The sequence below is a fragment of the Lissotriton vulgaris genome, chromosome 9, assembly GCF_964263255.1.
Source record: "Lissotriton vulgaris chromosome 9, aLisVul1.2, whole genome shotgun sequence".
In the NCBI taxonomy this organism is placed as follows: Eukaryota; Metazoa; Chordata; class Amphibia; order Caudata; family Salamandridae; genus Lissotriton; species Lissotriton vulgaris.
In genome coordinates this window covers 328,666,951-328,689,747 of record NC_141697.1, presented here as the reverse complement: position 1 = coordinate 328,689,747, position 22,797 = coordinate 328,666,951, and the positions used below count along the sequence as shown (strand labels likewise).

The 22,797-nt window shown below is 45.2% G+C and overlaps 1 long non-coding RNA gene across 1 annotated transcript in view; it reads left to right on the top strand.

The window, feature by feature from the left end:
• LOC147690069 (uncharacterized) overlaps positions 1-9,857 on the top strand; it is a 173,169-nt gene extending 163,312 nt beyond the window's left edge. Inside the window, exon 3 of the long non-coding RNA XR_015299925.1 lies at positions 9,793-9,857. This is a non-coding gene — a long non-coding RNA (uncharacterized LOC147690069). The remainder of the gene's footprint in view (positions 1-9,792) is intronic.
• The last annotated feature ends 12,940 nt before the right edge of the window (positions 9,858-22,797 follow it).

The following is a 22,797-nucleotide window of genomic DNA, read 5'->3' as shown; positions in this document are numbered from 1 at the left end:
CTTTTAAAGAGGTGGATAGGTTAGTCAGTTATTTGGATTTGGAATGATAGCAGAAAGATAGAGGAGGAAAAAAGGTTTGTATTTATATAGCGCTTGTAACCCCTGATGGGTGTTGAAGCACGCTATTCAGGAAGCCCATAAAGGATTAGTGGTAAATTAATATGGTGTAATATGAAAGTAATTTTAGTGGTGGATATTAGTAGGTTATTTGGAGTGAGAAGGATAGCGGGGGGATAAAAGGGGAAGAAAGGTTTGCATTCATATAGCACTTGTTACCCAGGATGGATGTTGAAGCGCTTTTCTGGCGAGTAGCACGCCACTCTGGAACCCATAAAGTATTAGTGTTGAAAATTAGTATAGTAAAATATGAAGTAATTTGTGTAGTGGATATGTTATTCAGTTATTTGGGTAGAGAAGGGTAGGTGGCGGGATAGAAGAGGGAAAGAAGTTTGTATTTTAAAGCGCTTGCTACCCCTGATGGGGTTTAGAAGCGCAAGTAGCACGCTACTCTGGAAACCATAAGGATTAGTGTTGAATTAGTATGGTCAAACATGAAAGTAATTTTAGTGGTGGATATGTTAGTCAGTTATTTGGATTGAGAAGGATTGGGGAGGGGTAGAAAAGGGAAAAGGTTTGCATTTATATAGCGCTTGCAACCCTGATGGGGTGTTGAGATGTTTTATTGCCGAGTAGCACGCTACTCTGGAACCCATAAAGGATTAGTGGTGAATTTGTATATTTGAATATGGAATTTGAGACGTGAACATGTTAGTCTGTTAATTTTGATTGAAAAGGATAGTTGAGGGATAAAAGAGTGAAGGCTTTTTTTTTATTTTAGGTCTTAGCAGTAGTAGGAGGTTTTTGGATGAGTAAAAAGGAGTTTTGGAGGGGAGGAGTCAGAAGGAAGAGTTTAGAAAGGTTTGTTATAGGGGATTGGTATAGTAAAAGAGGTGTCAGATGATGCAAGAAGGGGTAGAGTAGGAGAGTCTAGAAAGGTTTTTTGGGGGATCATAGTAGTGGTATGGGGTTTGGGATAAATGAGAGAGTGGATGTAGAGGATATATTGATAGATGTATAGGATGAGAGATAGGGTAGGGCATTGGAAAGAGTAGTAGAAAGAAGTTTGAGATGAGTCAGAAGGTTGGGCTAGAAGATATATTGAGAGAAGTATAGGCTGAGAAATAGGGTAGTGCATTGGAAATGCTAAATTAGAAGAAAGTGATAAATATGTGGGGTACTTGTAGCTATTGTATAGCCCTGTCTTATGCTGGGAGGGTGTGGACTCCCCCTTGTGGGTTCCTCACCTTTCCTGCTGTTGCTGTATTACGCTGGTGCGGCCCTTGGTCCTTACTTGGGTGTGGCTTAGCCATTGATGGCATTGTGCTGCGGGGTTTTGGCCCTTTGTCTGCCGTTTGGTCTGGTCCTCTGTCTGGTATTTCTGAGCGGATAATTTCCTGTGTTGACGGCCTGGTCCGTCCTACTCCCGAGCACATGATTCCTCAGATATACCGCAGATGCGCTTTGGAGACAGGGAGCAGGGGGTGGCCTCTAGTGATCACAATGAGAGCTTGGAGGACTTGCTGGCGCCTACTTTGGTCCCTTGTAATTATGGGGACCGGCCGAATGTAACATCAAGGTCAGAATTCTCTCGCCTGACCACAAGATGGCTGCCACAGTGGTCCATACCATGTTGTGCTATTACTCTAGGACAAAAACGGACATCAAACTGACCTTCACATTTCCCCCATCAAGACATAGAACCTGCTGAACTTACCTCCGACCGCGGAGACCTAGCTATCTGGCCGATGCCCGGTGGAGCTACCTGATAGCTATAGAGGAGATGGGTTGTGGACTTCCCCCTCGACCTTCCCCTACCCAGCCGGACTTTGGACAGTCTTTACTTCGTCTCTCCGTCGTACCTCCGTCTCACCTCTTTACCCTAACCCCCTTCCCCTCTACGCTCATTTCATCTCATCTTCTATGCTCTTTAAATGTTTTTCCGTGGAGACCTAGCCATTTGGCCGATGCCTAGTGGAGCTACTTGATAGCTATAGAGGAGATGGGCTATGGACTTCCCCCTCGGCCCTCAACTATCCAGCCGGACCTTGGGCAGACTTTCCCTTCGTCTCTATGTCATATCTCCCTCCTACCCCTTTTTCCCTACCCCTTACCCTTCTTTCATTCCATTTCCGAGTCTTTTATGCTCCTTAAATGTTTTTGTCTGTAACTAATGTAATTGTTACTGAAGTAACTCTGTAACATTGTTGAATCTCATGTAAAGCTCTCTGATACCCTCGGGTCTAGCCAGCGCTATATAAAACTCATTAAATAAAATACATTTTAAAGAATAGGAGCAGAGCCCACAAAGGCTGTGAGGTTCTATCCTGAGCAATGCTCCTTATCATAAGTACTGCTTGCTATTCTGATACAAGCATGTGCATCTATGAATGATTCAATACTGGAGAAAAAACTAGTTACTTACCTGTACACTATGGTTCTCCAGTATTATCTTTCATAGATTCACATACGGCCCTCCCACCTCCCCGTTACTCAGGTAGACCTCTTATCTCTAGATATATCCTTGGCTCTCACTCGGGCTGGAAATCTGAGGTATGATGGCTCTGCTGGGGAGTGTGATGTCAGGGCTGGCAGCTGATTGGCTGAGTTTTGGTCCAAATAATGAGGAGGTTTGGCAACCAAATATTATGGTCCCCTATAGGACTTTCTATGCAGTGTTTTACTCTGTGAGACTGCTATAGTCATTTTGTTACAGTGAGACTCCCACTATGACGCCGGGGAAGATACAAGCATGTGAATCTATGAAAGATATTACTGGAGAACCATAGTGTACATGTAAGTAACTAGTTTTTTTTTACTTCCGTGGACCCTCGCTGAATCATTATTGTAATCTGGCGACCCCCACTGAGTCTTTGGAAGTCGGGGACCCCGGTCCTACACAATTTCTATCATTTGAACTTCAAAATAATACATACAAATACAAAAACAAGCATACACCAAATACATGATTACATTGTATGGGGCCCCGGACCTACACAATTTCTATAATTTAAACTTCAAAATAACACATAAAAATAAAAAAACAAGCATACACCAAATAAATGCTTAAATACTAAAATATTTTGTTTAATTCACGATCAAATATATAAAAAGGTCTTCACATTTTCAATTTTGCTTCTTTATTTGAATGTACTTTATTAATTTAATGAATTATTTTAATGTTATTTAATTTTGTAACATGGTTGAGGACCCTTGAGTAGGCCCCTAGGATTCCCGGGGATTCCTCGGACCACAGGTTAAAAAACACTATATTAAGGGCTCTCTTGGCACTGGATCAAAACCAGCTACACTAATGTGCTGCTATAGTGGATGGAGAACTAACATGGTTGTGGGAACAGCCATATATTTAAGGATTTCAAAAAAAGTATATTGATCAGAACCTGTAGAAGATGGAAACACAGAAAAAGACGGGGGATTCCATTTGATTGCTGCTGCAGCGAAAAATGCAGAGCCACCGAATGTTTAATGCCAGTGCATGGGGAGAACAAGAAGATGTTGATCACCGGATCTCAGCAACCAATTTTAGTGGTATCTGTTTAACCCCTTAAGTGCTGCTGACGGCCAATGGTCGTCAGCAGCGCTACCTCCCCAGTGCTGCGCACGACCATTGAACGTCCATTCAGCACTAGTTCTAATGGACAGCGCAGCACTGGGGAGAAATGTTTACACGCAGCTAAGGTGTTAAAAACTGGTGCAGCGAAGAGATGCTGGACATAAATACATAAAAAGCACAATGATTTAACTGTACAGGGTTTTTTCATCTGGAACTGGTCCAAAGTGGCCAATGTTGGGGAAATATTATCTCTTAAGTTCAATCCTAGCAGCAATGCTCTAATGACCTGCACTTATGTATTCATTTTCCAGGCTATAGAATCTAAAGAGTTGTAATAACTCATATAGGCCCAGATGAATGTATTCAGAATTTGTACTTAGTATAAAAAAAGAAAACAGGAGCAAGAAGTGTTTCAGTGTCCGCAGCAGGTAAGACCAGGCTTTAACTGTGAACTTAACCTGGTCTTCCAACATTAAAAGTATCAAGGACACTAAAGGACAGACAATCCCCAGGGACTCACGCATTCCTTATGCTAGCAGTTGGGTGAGAAATCCATCAATAAAGGTTTAAGATGGAGGATAGCATGGTGTGTAGTTCATCATGGTGAATTTTCACGCTTATGTTATATTGCAACATATATTTATTTTTATTTTAAATAAGTCCCATTGATACAATAAGGCAATTGTATTAACTTATTTTTATAGTAACAATATTATAATTTTCCAAATCATTACATTCTGGCAGTCGTGGTCTTCATTTCAGTTGAAGTTGCTGGTCTTTCACACCTTATTACAATGATGTGTAAAGAAAAAAGTCCTGGATTGTAAACATACTGAGTGAACCTTCAATTGAGAGCAATCTTCAAACCCTACTTAAAACAAGCATTTACACTGCAATAGGTCTCGCAGCATTAAAGTTTGAGTTACTGGCATTGTAAATGACAATGCTTTGCATTTTTTTTTAATTTGCAATTGGCATATAAACATTGTTTGTGAATGGTTAGCTGTTGCTTATGCTAAGCAAAGTTGGCAGTAATATAGAGTGCTAGTCTTGCTTGTTATAAGCATGCTGATTTAAAGCGCTCTGATAACTGCGGGTAAACTTTGCGCTATATAAAAGTGAAAACTAATAAATACATTTTAAAAAAGCCTACCTGTACCACGTCCGTTCTTATTCTGCGATGCCACATATCTTTGGGTCCCTGTACGTATTAACTGCACCCCGCTGAGGGAAACCTCCATGGCAGGAACAATGTGTTGCGGGGCAGACACGGGCAATGTAGCCACTGTCCTGTGGCTGACCCGCGAGGTAACAGTGTAGGGGCAGGAAGGCAGGCAGTTGGTAGTGCTGTGCCATAGCAGTGTAGTTCTCTGTGTACCCTGGGCATGGGGGTTGCTATTGGCTGACAAGAAGTGGTGAGGAGGTGCCGGTTCGGTGTGCCTGCTTCCTGATCTTGGGCAGGCGACAGGTAAAACAAGAAGGTTTAGTGCTTTCCGTGGAGCCAACAATAGATATAGCCATATGTTTCATATCTTAACTTAAATGTAAGGTATTTTGTTTTGTGATTTTCACAAAAGACCAGAACTGGGCATGAAGTTAGTGTTCCTGTTGGTGTATTGTAGAGTTCAGAGCTCTTGGCCCCCACACTCCCTCTCTGAGAAGCCTTGGACTGCTCACCCTCACTATCCTGAGAAACACACGCAAAAAAGGTTGGCCAAGATTTCAGAGCCGTAGTGGGCCAGACACCAGTGACAAAATATCGAAATTGCCCGGTGACCCCGAAGAGAGTCTGACACCACTTGTCTATGTTCTCTCATCTTCCAGGATACCAAGTATCAGGCATGCCTCCCTGATTGATTTGATTGTATTTCAAAAGGTGTTCCATCAAACTGCATTTGGTCCAGCCATCAATTCCACCCTCTGGTGTGAGATTAACTCCCTTGCCACTGCCAGAATTCTGATCTTCTGTTTCCTGCTGTTAGAGCTTCCTGGGCTTGCATTTTTGGAGCATTACTTAATTTGCTCTTTTCTGTGCTTGGCGGTTTCAATGTTGGCAGGCTGATTCACAATAATACAGTGAAATAGCTCCTCTTCTTCGCCACTGCTCCTTCAAAATGCAACGAGGCACTCAATTCAGAACTGTTTCCGAGTTTCTTATTGTACATCGGGTGGGATCACCCATGTATCGCCACTCTGTTTGGATGACTACTAGGTGTGCTGCCCCCAATCAGATGTCAGTGGAACGTCTTCTTTATTCAAGAAAGTGATTTCTGGTTCACTTCTCTTTCATAAAACTTTCACTGTCAGGCTGCGCAGTATCACCAAAAATCTCCACCTTCTTTTTTGAGAATGTATTGAAATGTACAATGTAGAGTCCAAATCATTCCCCTCCTTGGTTTGTAGTGCCAGAAATTACAGGTGCTTTCCTTGTGCTGTGTGACTTGGGGAGCAATTTACTGTATGCAGTGAACCCTAGCATTCGTTTAACGCTGGTGACTCAATCTGGGCCTCAGCAATGTCCCGGTGTGGTCTTCAGCAGAATTCCAATGTGGGCCACTGCTTTCCCTTAGAGTCTAACAGCCATCAGGGCACAGGAGCATGGTTTCACTTACTGCTCTTACCCAAGCTGTGCAACCTCCCCACTATGCCGGTCACCTGCTCTCAGCAGTTACCAGCCATGGAGCCTTCTATCACTTGTCTGTGCTCTCACGCTCCAGGATGTGTCTGGTCTTCAGTCCAGTGCGGATATTCTTTTGGCTATAGCTGGAATGCCATTTTAACTTTAAAACCACATCCGCTTGGAGGCTTTGCTGCCAGCTGCAGGCTTCCTCTCTATGCAGAACTTCTCAAACTTCCCCTATCATTCCTCCGCCTCAGTCGTGCAGAGGCACCAGCAGTGCTGAAACTGTTGCCTCTTGTTTAAAAGTGGGTGGCAGAAGCAGAGCTCCGATCCACGCATCCTCCACCAGAGCTGCCACTCCTCAATCAATCCAGACCGGACGAAGCCGGTGTAGAGGGTAAATCACTGGACTTGAAACCCACAGACCCGGCTTGTGTTCCCTGCTCCTTAATTTATTCAAGAACCATGCAACTTTGCGCAAAGGCCTTTCTCTCCTTGTGTCAAAAGTATTGCAGTATAAAACATAAATGTGTAAAATCCAACGAATATGTATACTACAAAGAGGACATGTTTCACTGTCCTATTTACCACCGTTTTGACCCTGGTTACAGTAATTCAGCCTCAACTGGGTCAAGCACATTATGATGATCAATATAAGACTCTCACGTTAGAGATGCTCCTGCTGCAACAAAATGCCTGCTGTAAGCGCTCTACATTTCTTGGAGAAAAGTCTACACTACGTCTAATACTAATGAAAGGTACAAATGCAAGCAGTACTTCATAAACCCTCTGCAAGACAATCCATACTGTTTTTTCCACTACAGTGTTTTGTTATCCCCCCTTCCCCTCCCCACCCTCTCAAAGAAGCGCGTGCGATCCCGCCTCTGGGCAGTACACGGAGTCCGGCTGCAAGAGACCCTCTCACCCGCCTGGCGCGCGCTTCAGTGCGTCATGCGTGCGCCTTCCCCTCCAGTATTGCTTCTCTCGCGCGGCCTTGGCGCTCATTGTGCCCGTATCGCCCCCGTGAAGCCCCTCCCCTGGGTAGGAAATGCCAGTGTGACCAGCAGTCTCCACGGAAGAAGCCGGACTAACGCTGGTGGGGCGCCGGGACCTAGGCGATGTGGCTGGTGGGTCGGAATCCGATGCCCACCAGCACCCACTAGGGGGGTGTGGTGTGTGTGTCTCTGTATGTGTGCGTGCGTGTATGTCCGCTCGTGTGTGTGTGTCTCTGTGTGTGCGCATGCATGTGCGAAAGCAGGGGGAGGTGTGGCTGTGTGTGTTGGAGCTTCCCAGGAGACAGGAGATGTGCACACGCGCACGGGGCCCGCTCCGATCCCATTCTTGAAGATGCGCGTGGCCATTTCTTGTCTCCTGGTAAGCTGAGCCGGTGACTATAGGTCTCTGGTGAGACAGCGCTTTCACGCTGTAATCGCCACGAGACCTAAAAACCATTGCTAGCAACAGCTGGCACTAGCACTTACTAGCAGTTTTGTATTTTGCAGTCTCTGTTACTACTTATTAAGGTCTTCAAGTAAGCATTGTCCTTATAGCCAAAACAATGCACCCTTTGTGGTTTGGGTTTCATTTTATTATGCTTTTTGTACTGGGACAAAAGATTCCCTGGGAAATTAGGCTATTTTATGCCAGCTCATGGCATTTTTGGGTCTTATACTATCACAGAGGGACTTTGTGTATTTCTGCAGTTCATTAACTCACTGGTGGGTGTTTCTCTTGCTGAGAATCTTTGAGCCATGTGTTGTGGCTTAGGCTATTGGTACAGCGTCCGTGGAGACATGGGGCCACTTCAAGGCCCTATATAATACTTAAGAGTCATAACGCAGGTGGGAAGCGGCTTGATTGTTATTTGTTTGATTTGTATTCATCAACATGGATGTAAGGTGGTGGCTGTGACACGGAAGCAGCTAGAGATTAGGAGATGACGTAGGGGTGGTTGCAGGTGTTGTTTCTAATGTGGGCTCCGATTAACCCACTAGTGGTATCACAAAAGGTTACAGAGGCAACAAGTAGCATGCCATGGGGCAGAACCAGAAGACTCCTAGGAAGGATGTGCCTCAATGGAGATTCAGAATCAGTTCCATCTCTGGGGACAACTGCAATGTTTCCTGTGAGACAGTGGAGAATTCCACCAGGCCTCTGCAAAGAGAAGGGAAAAGCATCAGTGGAATCCCAGATCCGCCGCAGTAGAGGGATTTAGATCTGAGCCTGCCTCGTATGGCATGCAAAGGGAAATACCAAGATGGTGCCTCCCTAGGCTTATGGAGGTCCTGGACGATCACTGAGAAGCCAGTTAGAGAAGCACTGAGGCAGACTCACCAGGATAAGTCTCCAGGAGTGGTTGGATGGAGTGGGATATAATACATTCTAAAAAGCACTGGACACAGGAGGATCTTCTTTTGTGGCACCTCTGCATGGAGGTTCAATGACTGTATGTTTTTGTGCACGGAACCTAGAACGTGAGGGTCTATAGGGCATTAGGAATCCCTAGGAAAGATGAATCCATGACAAATCATCAATGATACATATCACTGCAAGAGAACAGATAAGTGATATGAGGTAAGTGAGATAATAAAATATGTGAGAGCGATTAGTATTTGAAAAGCATTCTTTTGGGTGTGATCATGCAAGGCAAGGTCAACAGTCCTAGTTAGTTTCTTCGCTGTTTAGACCCTGCTTTCTGCTGTTGTATTTTAGGAGTGATAAGAAACCCCATCTGGTGATGCAGTTTATGCAGTTTTTGAAACCCCCTTCCATGTGAGATGGAGGGGCCTGACCCACTTTAAATTTTAATTTTAGTCTGTGATAGGTAACAGTATGGCTAATCTAATAGTCCCATAATCTTTGAGTGGACTTGGAAGCACCTGGATGAGTTTGTTAGCATCACAGAGCGCAGTTACCATACATGGGTTAGATTAGTGTATGGTGGACATGGCAGTGATTACATGAGCCCCATAAACTCACAGTGTTTAGGTCTTGGTGGTGTAATCCTTTCTTACCTGTCGTTTTCCAGGATTGAAGCTATTTGTGGCTGGGTTCTAAAATCTATCAGGTTGGACAACTATGCTAGATGGGATGTAGCCTTCATTGTTTGATTGCAGGTCATATTCTAAAACATGGATTTTCTTTTTACAAATCAACGAATTCTAAATGTTTCCATAGGATAAGGGACCTGCTGTTATCATTTTATTTTTCCTGTGGGGCGGCGCTTCTCCACCTTAGTGGAGGAGCCGCCACTGGTGGTACAGTGGGTGAAAAATGATAGATTGAAATGTGGCCCTGAGCAATCGCCAGTGGCTGAGTTTAATTCAATTATTTCATCAATCTTCGTTGTTTCTGAAGTAAGCAAAAGGGTGTATGATGCAGTTTGTAAAGCTGTCAGTTAAACAAATAAATAATGCACATATCCAAAGAAACATGTTTGAGTGTGTTTTGTTAGCACAGGGTCTATGATTAGTAGAATTCAACCCAGTGGTGATTTAATGGCTTTGAGACTCATGCTTGACTGTAATCCTTTCTTTGACAGGGAGCCAATGGAGAGCCCGGAGGTCAGGGCAAGTACATACACAGAGAGATGCAAGCACCACCCAGGTCAGTTGCTTCTTCTATCCTTTTGGCTAAATCACAGCAAACAATGAACTCATGTGGTAATGGTAAACTGTGCTACACTCTTTATAATTTTTGAGTCCTCTGCCGAACCCTGACACCCAGACTAAGGATGTTCTAGGATCCCACAGTTCTTCTTTCAAAATGTCCAACCAAAGCTGTAATGATTCTCCTCATTATTTCTGAGTCGCATCTGCATTCAAAGCGAATGTGTGCTGGTAGCTGAGGAAGAATGGGACAAAAGACAACATTCACAGACCAACCGAGGGAACAAAAGGAGAAGGAGCCATCCGCAGATGTAAATATGGAATAATATTTCATAGGACTGCACTAATAGAAAGCATGTCCTCACTCGAGCCCAACACATGCACCAGCCACTCGTGTGCAACACAATCAGGGAGGAGGAACCACAAAGGCAGTCCTTTTTCCTGCATAGGCAACACCAGAAATGTCCTGTTGCCGTGTTTAAAGAGCCACCATCACAACCTCTCACCTTGGAAAGAATGTCAGACTTGTCAGACATAAAGTACCACAAAGATGCTGCTAACTTGCTGACAGTTTTCCCGAGCATTTGCTCAATGGGAACAAAGGGCATGGGCAATGCTATGGCTTCCAGGTTTTGGGGAATGCCCAAAGGATATTGGTAGATTTCAATCACAATTCCAAAACAACAACTGTAAATCTTTGACTTTTCCCCACACATTGTGTTACAAAGAGGAATGTCTCACTTGTGGGCAAGCCATCTATATCAGCTTGGCATCAGACTACTGTCTGAACGAATACTTCAGTCCCAAAAAAAGGAAAGTACATTATAAATGTACAATTAAAAGATTGTCCTTAATTGTTTAACTGATGCACATTTTACTAGTATGTAACAGCTACCCCATCCTTGCGTCCACCTACGAATGGTGAACACGACTTTGGAGGTCTACATTCCTGGAAGTAGGCCCAGTTCACGCTATCTTCGGAGTAATCTGTCCATCTTAACCATTGTGCTACCATCATTTGTACTTTGCCAGACACGCTTCTGAATGTGACGGCTCCTTTTACAATATGAAATGCGATTTCATTCTGCTATGTTTGGCTACGAATCCCTTTAGTGGGAGAAGCCTCAATAGAGTGAGGCATTAAAGATCAAAACAGCAAAATTGGACACTGTCCGGTCTTAAATAGTAAACACCCCGTAAATCTTGAAAAATATCCTCTGGCACAGCCTTAAGGAACCACAGGAGCAGCACTAATATTTTTTTTTCATCCGATTGATCTTTTAATTAACCTCCAATGCATGCCTATGGCTGAAAGCTCAATTTTTTTAATCAAATATCTTTTTTATTAGTGTCAAAGATATAATAATACACAGGAAAGAGAAACATCTTGAAAGCTCAATTTGTGCTCGACTGGTGGCTTCAAGATTATCCTGGTTCTCCTACGGATGTAAACAGTGCCGGGCTCCTTCCTGAATTAAATGGAAAATCACTCAGCCATCCCCTGGTCACCATATGAACACAGACCACTTAGGGGCAGACCACTGAGGGATCTTAACACATGCTCTGCACTACATGTGAAACAAATCCGAGCCTCAAATCAGACAAAGCTGACCACTAAAACCTGTGACTTGCAGACCTTCTCCTTGTACCACATTTCACAGTACTCACCAATGCACAAGCGTTGAGCAATGATCCAGGCCGTGCTAAGTCACTAAATCTGATCCATCCACAGAATCTGCACCATCTTCCTATGAATATCTATTTAATCGACCATGATCCTTCCTGTATCGCTTTGAGTAAGAGGCCTTACTCATAACTCATGAAAACGATGAAATGACAGTCTACCTTTTGAAGTTGCTCTTTTTTGGGCAATTATGCTGTTGCAACAACTTCTGTTCCTTATAAAGCACACAGAATGGCTATTTTATGGCTTTTTGTGACAGTACTGACAATAGCCACGTTTCCATAACTCCATAGCTCTATTGAATAGCGGCTAGAGTCCAGTCATGTCTTCTGTTACCTTCTACAATAAACCGTAATTCCTTTGTTTATGCTGTGCTTCCTTTTCCTGCCCTCAGGCCCCTAGAGGACTGGGTGACTGTCTTTTTGTTGAGATGACAAACGCTTACAATGGATGTAACCTTTTCAAGTAACCGTTTATATATGTTGTGTGTTATGCTTTTACTGACTAGTCCATACGTGTGGTTGAAAAGGAGGGTTTGCATTCATATTTTCCTAATGCTGTGTCAAGTAGCTTGCCGGAAAGAGATAGCACCATAGTGCTCGGCATTAATAGTGAAATGACTACCCATGAAACGTTTCATCACACCATGTGGCGTGACAGCCTGGTCTGTGCAATGGCCTTAAGGTGTCTAATTAGTTGACAAAGATGCAGCAGTTTCGAAGGTAACCAGGAAGTCAAATGCGCAGTGCCTTGTGTACATGATGCAGAGTTTTGACCGTGAGATCTCTGATTGGCCAGTAACAGTGAAGTTGCAGCAGTGCAGGGATAACACTCACCCTGTCCAACACGGTGTAGGTCATTTAATTATACACCAGTGGTCTTCGTACTTTTCATTCCCAGCGCACCATCAGTCAAGTAAGTTTGGCCTGCCCCCATCACGAATTACAAGTAACCTGCCGAAAAGTTTAACAGTGAATTTTAAATACTGCCAAAATATCACGTTAGACATCAGTTGATGTTTGCTAAGGCTGGTATTAGAACAAAGATTACCCGCATCAGTGGTACACTTTAATACAGCAAGAGGCAGCAGCAGCGCAAACACCCCCCACCACAAACATTGAAAAGGCACAGAACAGGAAGATGCAGTGCATGCAGGGCTGTTGTGGTCATTAGTGAGAGGGTGTTGTGGTACCAGGTATCAGAGGTTTGAGAGTCAACTTCTCCAATGGGATTAGGGTATTGCATACTGCCACTTTAGATCTAGAGAGAGTGCTTTCTTCAGTTTTTGGTCTCCGGCTGTTACACAATGCAGTTGTATTATGATTTTACTTGATGCTAAAATCTTTACAGCTTTGTACTATTTTTAGGATCCTTGGATAGTTTTTATATATAGTTATTGATCTTTAGTTTTGCAGTGGTATGTAGGTTGTATGAGAATCTCATTCATAGAATGGTTCCTTAGATGTATGCTAACCTCGCTTTGTATTCTTATGAAAACTTAGGAAACAGATACTGTCCTTTCACATCTTGTTATTCAGTGCAATGCAGTCTAAAAAGCAAGCCATGTACCGTGTAGCTGGAAAGGAGAATGACATTCTGAGGGATAATCATTAGATCAATTTACCGATGGACTTAGACCTGGGTTAAAGGCAAGGACGCAAACGTTAGTGGAGGTGGGGGTTTGTGGGGTTTGGTACATTTCTATTTAGCAGTAGAAAACAAGAGAGGATTCTAGAACGCTGTTTGGATAAGATGTGGGTTATTATGTTGCTATTTTCCCAAATATTATTTGTATGTGTTCAAATTATTGCAATAATAGATTTTTTTCTACGCTAGAATAGTGCATGGTAAAGATCTATAGGTACCATATAGTCATGTTTCTTGACTTCTCAAAATCAAATTGAGATGCACCGCCCAAAAATCTACTCCAGGGTCTCTGGCTGACCTATGCATTCTCCAGATTGTGTAATGGTCCACTGGTGGTTGAGTGATACCTCAGTCTGTCCTCTCCACTCTTCATACTCACAGGTTACCTTTATAGGTCTATACCAACACATTGAATTGCCCCTTAGGCATTTATATATGGGGGAAAAGTACCCTGCTGTTCATTATAAGGATATTGCAAGTCACCAAGGAGTTCCATAAAGAGAAATGAGGCCGAAGGCCGAGTTCCTTTATAAGATTATAGAACTTCAAGGTGACTTGGAATATTCTTATCATATACGCCAGGGGGTACCATAGTATACATGGTTACACCATCACCTTTCCCACAAACCACTTAAAAGCTTGGGGTGTATCTCTTTCACATTAAAGAGTGAGCAGGTTTGCTAACATGAAGAATACAAATAAAACCTTGAGTGCAAAATTGAACACATCAAAACCTGTTAGTTATTTGTTACAAACAGATATTAAAAACAGTTCCCTACAAGTCACTAAAAAAAACAAGCATTTACAATGCAATGGTCTCGGCATGTTTAAAGTTAGAGCTATTGGCATGGCTCATGGCATTATTTTTATTTATGTTTTTGTTTTTAAAACATTTAAATAAATGGCATTGTCATTTACAATGCCAATAGCTTAATCGCTCGCAAATGCGAGACCTATTGCATTTGCCCCCATACACAGAGCCACACACACAAAGCCACCCACACACACATACAGAGCCACGCACACACACACAGACAGAGCCACGCACACACACACAGACAGAGCCATGCACACACACACAGACAGAGCCGTGCACACACACACAGACAGAGCCGAGCAAACACACACACACAGACAGAGCCGCGCACACACACAGACAGAGCCACGCACACACACACAGACAGAGCCACGCACACACACACACACACACACACACAGAGCCACGCACACACACACACAAACAGAGCCGCGCACACACACAGACAGAGCCACACACACACACACAGACAGAGCCGCGCACACACACAGACAGAGCCACGCACACACACACAGACAGAGCCACGCACACACACACACACACAGAGCCACGCACACACACACACAAACAGAGCCGCGCACACACACAGACAGAGCCACACACACACACACAGACAGAGCCACACACACACAGAGCCACACACACAGACAGAACCACGTACACACACAGACAGAGCCAAGCACACACAGACAGAGCCACGCACACACACAGACTGTGGTAGGATGGCGCAGTGGTGCTGTGGAAGGATGGCGCAGTGATGCTGTGGAAGGATGGCGCAGTGGTGCTGTGGAAGGATGGTTTGTTTACTGTCACTGCAGATGTCCACGGCACAGCTACCTGTGGGGATTAACACGTGACACTTTCCCTCGTTGGATTTCCATAAGAAACTGCCCACTTTAGGATCACACACACGGGCAGACACATTTACCGAATGTTAAACTTGTATGCAACCCATGATGCAATTAAAAAAACGTAAGATATCCACTGGTCATTCGGAGCTGGTTATAGGGCGGTAGCCACTCTCGTAAAAGTCAAATGTAGGTATTCGACTGAAACTGAAAGGGGGCGGGGGGCTCTATCCTTACCTTTCCTTATCCTTTTATTTTCCTTTCTTCTCATTCCTCCTTTCTCTCTTCCCTGTATCACCGTATCTTCCTCCTCTCCGTCTACCGTTTTCTGCTTCTTCTTTTCCACTACCTCTCCTCCTCCCACAGATAAAAGTACTTGCATTATTTCAGATGTTAGATGGGTCCTTTGAAATCCGAGCACAACTTTCGACAGTGCTTTCGTTTTGCAGGCTGACTTGACCTTTGTTTAAAAACCGGGCATGCATTGAACATTTAAAAAAAGTTTCGGGCACCTGAAGAGTCCTCTGAAAACCGGGACACCTGTCACCCTACCCCTTACCCCCTGGTCTAGCGTTGCCCTACCACCGTACTATGGCCTCTTCAGTCTGTCGCCCTGTCACAGTCATACCTATAAACATGCAGCAGGTGCAGTGACACCGCGGCCCAGGGAGTTCGAGGGCCCAATTTGCCCCATTATTGTATTATCTTACTATCAAACCATGGGATAGATGAGCGGAGTTCCTCGCTTGCAGTGGTCCAGGTGCAAGCGCTTCCCTTTCTTAAACTCAAGTCTAGGTTCTGAAATACATCCATGGCTGGGGTGCAGAGGGCCCTCAGACCCTCTGGCCCTGTGCCACTGCACTTGCTGCAGGACGGATCGCTGCCCCATCCGTCAATTGGTTTCTCAGTGACTGGCTTCCCCCTCTGTGCAACTTTCTCCCACTGTCAGGTCGATTTCCCTGTCGTTTTGGGGTCTTTTTAACTTACTAACCCACCTCCCTCCCCCCGCCGCTTTCTTTCGCACTCTCGCTTTTCTCCAGCTAGCATCTTGCTCTTGGATGTGTATCTCCACTCTCCGCCTAATTTTCCATCGCCCCGCCCGCATCTCACCCTGTCCCCTATCTCCTATTCTATCCTTTACTCCCTCTACCAGCCTCCCTTCTTCTGGCTGCCCCACTCGTGTAAAGGGCCAGGTGGCGAGAGAGTGGCTAAGGTAAAGGAGTACTGGACTGAGGGGCCCGTCAGTCACATCCCCCAAGTGAGGGAGGCTGAGGCCGCGTGGCAGGGTCCCAAAGTACACAAAGAACAACAGAGACGTGTCCAGATCTCACAGCCTGACAGAAAAGTACATACGCTGCAGGGCACAGGTGTCTCTTCCACGCCGCCGGCCTCCCTCACTCACTCTGGGCGTCTCTCTCTCATGCTCGGTCTGTCTCCGTCTCTTTTGGTGAATGTCGTGGGACGGGACAGATTTCTGCCCGGCTAAGAGTGCTGCGGGGGTGTCAGGCAGAGCACAAAAAAGAAATAGGCACATGCGAAACACGTTTTCTTCCAGCACTGGAGAGCCGAGGGGGAGGGGAGGGCGGTTGGGCCGAGGCCCCTCCCTAGACCGTGTAGATGCCAGGGCTGAGGGGGTCGGTGGTGCAGGCGGGCGCTGGGGCTGGTGTTCTGCACAGCATTTCTTCTCTCTGCCCGGCTCCACTGTACATCCGAGAGGGGAGGGGTGCCAGGGCGCCCGTCTCTGGAGCTCGGGGTGCCAGTGGGTGCTGGGGGGGTGAAGAGCGAGCTGAACGTGGAACAGGGGTGTCGGAGGGGGGGGAAGAGCGAGCAGAACGGAGAACAAGGATGGCAGAAAAGCATGCATTCGTGGTCGAGTAGGACAGAGACGGTTTCACTAAAGGCTAATACTTTTACTTGAAAAATGTCTCGAGGCGCATTCCGCATTCGCCGTGTGCGTAATCACAACAATGTTTACATGAGCCAGTTACATTTTACTTGGAAGTAAATGGCGCTCGAAGAACATACCACATAAATAAGTTAGTAGGCGTAATTAAGCTCCCGCTGTATAGAATCTTTAGAAAATGTCTGAGTTTAATACAGCGTGAACCTGACCAGAAGGTATCGGGTGTCAGATGGCCCACATTGTCATAATGGAATTGATACAATTCCTGTCTCCAATCATTTTGAGGTAGGAAGCTGGCTTACTGTTTTTAACAAGCCCTCACCAAAAGGAAACAAGCAGGGAACAAAGGACACCACCATCTTTCTCCGAGGCGAGGCAGAAATGCCTCGGAGAAACACACGGTCATTTTGCGATTCGGGGGCGTGTTTTTAGCAGTTGAGTGACGGATGATGTCTCGGCTTAAAAACTGCAAAAAACACGCCCCCGAATCACAAAAAGACGGGGCTTGAATAGAGTGATGCCCCTCTCCTCCAATGGCTGGCCTCCGTTTAGAAAGCCAGCCGATTGAGAAGAGGGGCGGGTTCAAGCCCCACTGTATAGCCAACATAAAATCTCGGGCTCCGCCCACTGCTTACGCAGTGCGACGCAGGCCGAGACCTAAAAAGGTGTAGTAGCTCGGAATGTGTATAAACATGCAGAAAGATTCTGGCTCTTCTCTAACTATCTAAGGAGTGCAAAAAAAACATATTCTCTCTCCTTGTCCTTGTAAGCAAGTAAAATAAAGCAGAGGAAAGAAAAGCAAGGTCCAGTTTTCATTGCTAAACAGCTGCTTCAGTTATGCTCTGTGACCTGACCTGCCTTTCACCTGGGCTGCTGGCAGCAGGTCTTGTGATGTCAGAACTTGACTGTAATGGCTTATAGTAGTCGAGTTCTGACTTCTTGTCTCTGTAAACGACAAGTCGCCTATAATAAAGAATATAATAATTATCGCGCAATGCTGCACAATCAATAGGGCACTCACCCTACCAGTAACACAGAGTATGCTGAACAACGAGACAAACAGACACCTACAATGCTGATCAGTAAGTGAGCGATCCTTACTGGTCAGCATTGCAGGCGCCTGTTTGTTTCATTCAAGCGAGATTCCTTCCTATAGAACTAACGAGGAAAATAGTGATGAAAGCAGGCCCTCAAATTAATATTTCAACTGCGTATGAATAGATGGAAAACTCTTGAATGAGGCGTGAGCAGATAATACTTTTAGATGCGATGCAGGGCCGGACAGGCCATAGCAGGAGCAGGCGTTTTCCCGGGAGGCTAGAAGGGTGGGGGCCGGTTTTGTTACTGAGGGCCAGTTTTGCAGCAGAGCTGCAATATCGGCCCCAGTAACAAAAGCAGCAGTTCTTCACACCTGCCCCCCCAGGGGTGCTGGTCCGATAAAATAGCCAGGGCTAGTTTGGCTTCCCAGTCTTGCCCTGATGTGATGTCTCTGATGGAAGACTTTTTTGTTTTTCTCAAGATTGTTTGTTGCCAGAATTGTTTTGCAGTGGAGTATGATTAGAATCCTTTACCTATTGGGGAGTTAAATCGTCTAGTGTCTGGTGAGAAGAAGTTTGCCTGGAGGTGCTAGGTATGAGAATCACATTCTGCTTGCACAAACAGTTTATCCTCGCCTAGTCCTGATGATGGTCCTGATAAGTACGCTAGCGGGACCAAAACGTCAACATGTATCATTGTAGGAATTGGATTCAGTAAGTGGAAGGACAATTATCAGAAAGAATTAGATATAGTGGACCTCAACTTGACTCCTTCGCCCTCTTGATGACCTATCTTCCATTGTATTTAATTTATTTAAATATGTTAAAATGTGTCTGCCCTATAATTGTTATGATTATTATTATTAAATAAATGGTTCAAGAGAAAGAATTGAGATTGACTAAATAGCCAGTAAATTTGTCAGTGAATATTTTTTAAATTAAATGTTGTTATTGCAAGCACATAACAGTCATATTTAGAAGGCATGTTTTCTGATTTTTCTCTTTTTATTTGTGTGGCACATATTACAAATTAAAAAATGGGCCAGCATCCATGGCTAGGCTTATTGGCTTTGTCAATGGTTGTTTTTATTGTTTTGAACTGCAGCAAGCATTTTTTATTGCTTTTTCAGATCGCGAGTAGAACTTATTGGATTATTATCGAATGCATGTACATTTGTGAACCCCTGAGGTGAAACCCTGAAACCGGTCCTAGGATTCTTGTTTCCAGTCCAGGGAGGACCTGGCCTGGCAGTTCGGGCTGGACTGTACCCATAGGGAAAAGGGTCAAGACTGATTTCAACCTGGTATGGCATGAGGAGCAAAAAAAGATGGATTTGGGCCCTGATCTCTGTACTGGGGTGAATGTATGACATTGTTCTGCATTCTGTCCATCAATTGTTCTTTTTGCATTTCTCACCCCGAGTGGAACAGGTATGCCCAGACGTGGGTCCTGTGCTCTCCATGCCAGAGTCAAGATAGCCTGACTAATGAGGGGTGAAACCCCGAAACTGGTCCTAGGATGCTCGTTTCCAGTCCAAGGAGGACCTGGTCTGGCAGTTCAGTCTAGCCTGTTCCCAATGGGAACAGGGTCAAGACTGATTTGCATATGGCTGGGTTCAAACTAGAATGGCACGTGGAGCTAAAAAAGATGGCTTTAGACCCAGATCTCTGTACTGGGGTGAATGTATGTCCATCAATTGTTCTTTTTGCATTTGGTAATGTGTGCGCACATGTGTACTTCTTTTTTGCTAGGCTTTCATGATCACAGTATATTCAGTATTAAAATGGGTGCCCATGTGCCCAAGTGGAGGCAGAGTCACTGAAGCAGCTTCTCTACTACCCACGCAAGTAGTCAAATGCTAGTAAAGCAAGTTATAGCTGGAGCCTGGACTGGACAAATATCTATGAAAACTGCCATCAGATATTGCGGATGCGGTTGCCATACCAAGGAAACTATTTTATTCCAATGACACCATGAAATATAACAATTCAAGATGGGAGGAAGGTATCTGAAATGTGACTTTTCATGTTTTACTCAAAGCAATTTTAAAGAAGTTTCTTTTCATTCCATGCTCCTGGGAAATTCTGCATTCATCTTGAAAACCATAAACCTGTTCGGTGTGTTCTCCTTTTTTAAGACTCGCTTGATCACTAAGAGCTACTGACTTTAACAATCCTAAATTAGACAGTGTTGTTTATGTAAGGAAAGAAAAAAAGAATTGCTTATGGAGAATGTCTTTGAGCAAAAGATGAGGAGTCATATTTCCAGTGGTGGCCGGCATGGATCGGGGGTTGCGGGGCAGGAGTGGGCGTGGTGGTGCAGGGGCAAGGGAGGAGAATGTAAAAAAAAATGTAATATGTACCTTATCACCGCGTCACTCCGTCTCTCCTCCTTGTCGGACTCAGGCCGGAACAGGAAGCAGAAAGCACACAGGAAGCACCCAGTCTCCCTTGACCAACAATCACAACGCTGCATTGAAGCATTGTTATTGGTCTGAGAGCCTGGTTCGACACTCAGACAGGGACTGGGGGCCTGGGCATGTTCTCCAGCCACCGTAATGCAGCCTGCGTGGAGAACATGGAGAACATGCAAAATGCTCATGAATGTTTGGCTGGTCGGAGAGAGCTGGCCAAACATTCATGCGTACTTGGAGTAGGCAAACCACTCCTCCCTTGCCCTGTGAGAGCAGAGCAGCTCCGCCCACCCGGGTCGCAAAGCAGCAGGAACAAATAAAAACATTTAGATCCTAGAGGGCCATCTGCCAAGGGGCAGATGTAGGTGAGGCCTCTGCCGCCCTGCCAAGATTCTGAGCTTATCAAGGGTTGTAAATGAAGCCCTCGTTGCCTATTTCGATCACTTAGTCTTTTATTTAACCATTAGAATTTCACTTATTTCATCCACTAGACAAGTGTTAGTAGTCCAGTTTACACAGCTGGAATCAGTTTAAACCAATTTCTATATTATTGTAATTTGTATTTGTAGAGCACGCTTTCACCTGAACTTCATGGCGCTGCATGGGCCAAATAAACACAAAGGTTACTGGATGAGCAGATGAATTAGAAAAGCTACAACGAGAGAGCCTGGTTTTGAGCTGTTTTTTTGTAGAGCACTAGAGAACGCTGTGGCCTGGATTACAAGTTCAGGGCTAAATTCCCTAAACTGAAGTTTGAACAGGGATCAAAATGTTGAGCTACAAGCTCTCTTGGCAGATGTTGGCAGGTCAAACTTGCTGAATTGTGCCAGGGGGTAGGAATAAAGTCAGAACCATGGACGTCATGTATGGGTCACCAGAGGTTGCAGCTGGCTGTGCCCTTAGGACCCCTGGTATCAGTTCAGCAGCACCAGAAAAAGAAAGGACTTGCTGTGTAGTGTTTGTTTTCTGAAAATGAAACGTGTAGGACAGCTTGCTTTTCAACTACTTAGTAAAGACCAGTAATATTTTTCACAACTTCTCTGTTGTTTGCAGGGGCACATATTCATGGATGGGAGGTATTTGGGATGAAACACTCTCCCAATACCTTTTCTTTTAGGTCACAGGCACTTGGGCGTTCCATCCTAGTAACGTCACTCTTGTTGTTTGACAGCAACTGCTCTCACAGTCTTGGACAAGCCTATGGTGTGCAGGCAGGGCAAAGAGAGGTCAAAGCACATGTCAGATTTAAAATTGCCTGCTGGCCCTCTTTCTATTGGTCACTGTCTGCTAAATTGACCAGTGGCGGCACCCTCTGTATGGGGCGTTGAAGGACGGGGGAATGAGAGTGGGAGGCATGGAAAAAAAATAAGATACGTATCTTTTTCGCCGACGCACGTCTCTCCTCCTTCCTCATTTTCTGCCACCGGAAGCACCCAGGCAAGAGCAGCGTTGTGGCCTGTTTGGCCGCTCAGGCAGTACCTGGGAGGCTGGGCATGTTCTCCACTGGGCTGTGCAACACAGCCAAGTGGAGAACATGCCAAGTGCATATGACTGTTTGGCCGGCCCCAGTGGACCAGCCAAGCCATCATGCGCACTTAGGGAGGAAGTGCAAACCACTCTTGCTCCCTCTGACGGCGGCAAGGCCAGCCCCGCCCCGCCCGACCTGGTTGGAGTCCCGCAAAGAAAAATAAAATGATAATAACTTTTTGTTATTATCGTTTTCTTTTTATTTTGCACTGCTCAACGAGCAGTGGGGCGATGCTCTTCTGCCTTAACGGAGGAGCCGCCACTGAAATTTACGCTAGTGACCTGACCTTGGAATTGTTAACCTTGTTCCTTTACCTCCGTTTTGCTCAGGAATGGGAACCGAAGCACGTCCAAGCCTAGTTTCAGAATGTCGAACCTCTTTCTCTCTCCTGCAGACATCGGCGCATGGTTGTCATCAAATCTCTAGGGTAGTTGCGTTTTTCAGGACAGATAGTCACTGACATCATGTGGTGAGGTGTCCCAAGTCCCAGCAGCAGGGCCACCTCAAGTTTATTGTGTTGTGCCGCTGCCTGTCCTTTCCTTCACTTGTGGTTCTCTCAGCAAATAACTCGACACACAATACACATGGGGTCTACACAAGGCAATGTGTTACAGGGACACTCTAATCCTCGGGAAGCCTCTGAGAGAAAGAAAGTAATTCAAGAAAATCTTTTAAGCAAGAAACCCACCCCCACTCACCTAAAAGTGGCATGCTTCAACATCGGGTTTCCCCTCACACCACTAACACATGGGCTAGTGATGTGACCTACAACTCTCACAGAATTAAAGAGGAGCCCTTGCATGGTACCTATAGGGATATCCCAGTGTGAACTGTGTGGTGTAGGTGATGATAAATAGAGTGTAGTGACAAAGTGTTTGTAGCAGGGAGGCCGGGCAAGAATTAAACACTACTCCGGTTCAGGACTGGTGGAACCCTAACTCACGTCCTGCCTCTCTTTCATCGTCTCAGGAACCGTGGGAGACGGACTCTGTCAGCTGGTGGGAGCAGCCCAGCCCGCAAGGAGAGGAATGTACCTTTTACGGGGCCGGCTTCGAGGCAG